Consider the following 2,451-nt stretch of genomic DNA (forward strand, 5'->3'; position numbering starts at 1 on the left):
CCGGCGCAGCCGTTTCTGTAATAGCCGCCAAGCTCTGTCGTTCACTACGCAAAGTGACCACGCCGCTCTCTTGACTGTCGCTACGCACGGCCAGCGCGCAGCACATTACACCTCTCGCAGCCTGTACTGCCCGTGTATTCATACAAGCCACTATGTACGTCGTGGAGTTTATTGTTCTTTCTGCCTGCTCGCACGACGTCATCCTCGGGTGGGATTTTCTATCACGTCACAATGCCATCATGGACTGCGCACGCGCTGAAGTTGAATTTTCGCTGCTGTGTGAAGAGCCATTATACGACGCTCTTGATCAGCTGCCTAAAGTAGTCGTGCGCGAAGACACCGACGTTCCGCCTGCCTCTCTTGCCGTTGTCCCTGTCTTTTGCGGTGGCCTCAACGATGCTACGGTCTAGTTCACACCTTCAGACACCTTCATGAGTCGCAGAGCCGTCCCACTGCCTTTTGCTGGTCTTGATATCGCTGCCGGCCACAGCAATATTTTTGTCTACAATCCCCTCTCCGCACCGGTTACGTTGCTTGTCGGCGAATGTCTCGGTCTCGTGGAAGAGCTTGATTCTTCGTTCTTTCTGAACGTGCCAGATGAATCGTGTCATACTGACTCGAACGACCTTCATGCCCTTCCAACGCAGGAGGGCTCGTCGAGTGATCTATTCACGAGTTCAATCGCCGATACCCTGACTGCCGAAGAACGCGCCGCGCTTCTTCGACTTCTACAACACTTCACGACTTCGTTCGATGTTTCTCAGCCGCAGTTGGGCCGCTCGTCGGAAGTCCTCCACTACATTGACACCGGTTTGCACCAGCCGTTGCGTCAAAGACCGTACCGCGTCTCTGCTGCAGAGCGTCGTCTCATCAACGACTAGGTCGAAGATATGCTACGCAATGGTGATATGGAACCATCCCACAGTCATTGGACACCTCTTATCGTGCTAGTTCGCAAGAAGGACGGGTCTATTCGCTTTTGCATCGACTACCGTCGCTTAAATAAGGTGACGCGGAAAGTCGTCTATCCTTTGCCACGCATCGACGACGCCCTTGACAGCCTTCAAGGAGGAGAATTCTTCTCGTCCTTAGATTTACGTTCTGGCTACTGGTAGGTTCCGATGGCTGAAGCTGATCGCGAGAAAACTGCATTTATTACACCTGACTGGCTGTACGAATTTAACGTGATGCCATTTGGCCTTTGCAACGCACCTGTCACGTTTCAACGACTCACGGACAACACATTGCGTGGCCTCAAGCGGTCTATGTGTTTATGCTACCTCGACAATATTGTCGTTTTCTCTCGGGATTTTCCTACCCATCTACATCGGCTCAGACAGGTTTTGCCGTGTTTAACCAACGTTGGACTGCCACTCAACCTCAAGAAGTGCCGCTTCGCCGCGCGGGAGCTTACCATCTTAGGCCACATAGTGTACAAGCACGGCGTTCTACCCGACCCTGCGAAACATCGTTCCGTCGCCGAGTTCCCGAAGCCTGTTACCATCAAAGAGCTTCGAAGTTTTGTCGGACTATGCTCCTACTTTCGGCGCTGCGTCCGAAATTTTGCGTCCATCATGTCGCCGTCTACCCAGCTCCTACGCGGTGACACAGACCCCTCCTCCTGGTCTTCTGAGTGCGACGTCGCGTTTGCTACTCTCCGTCGTATGCTCACCTCTCCTCCCATCCTTCGTCATTTCGACCCAACAGCTGCAACTGAAGTGCATACAGACGCTAGTGGGGTCGGTCTTGGCGCTGTCCTTGCCCAACGTAGGCCAGGCTACTCCGAATACGTCGTCGCCTATGGGAGTCGCACGCTGACAAAAGCAGAGACCAATTACAGCGTCACTGAAAAGGAGTGCTTAGCTATAGTAAGGGCACTTACTAAGTTCCGCCCGTATTTGTACGGTCGCCCGTTCAACCTGGTAACGGATCACCGTGCCTTTTGTTGGCTCGCCACATTGAAAAATCCGTCTGGCCGCCTAGCCCGTTGGGCACTCCGAATTCAGGAGTACGATATTCGCATCATCTATCGCAGCGGACGCAAGCACTCTGACGCGGACGCCTTGTCCCGTTCGCCTCTACCTCCAGACTCGGCCTGCGCAACGACCTGCACTCACTCAGTCACATCACTGGACATTGACTCCATTGCTACTGAACAACACCGTGACCCGTGGATGGCTTCTCTTTTCGGCTATCTTTCTGGAGTATCGACCACTCCTTTATCCCGATCTCTCCTACGCCAAGCTGGCCATTTCTCCATTCGTGATCGGCAGCTACACCGACGGAACTACGCTCCCGCAGGCCGTAAATGGCTCTTGGTCATTCCCCGCAGCTTAAAGGGGCCCTGCAACACCTTTCTGAGTTATATTGGAATAGTCTCATTATTGACGTATGACTCTTCACGAGTCATATGCCGCAAAAATTTTTCGAATCCGTCAAGTCTAAGTGGTG

Source organism: Rhipicephalus sanguineus, chromosome 9, assembly GCF_013339695.2.
Source record: "Rhipicephalus sanguineus isolate Rsan-2018 chromosome 9, BIME_Rsan_1.4, whole genome shotgun sequence".
In the NCBI taxonomy this organism is placed as follows: Eukaryota; Metazoa; Arthropoda; class Arachnida; order Ixodida; family Ixodidae; genus Rhipicephalus; species Rhipicephalus sanguineus.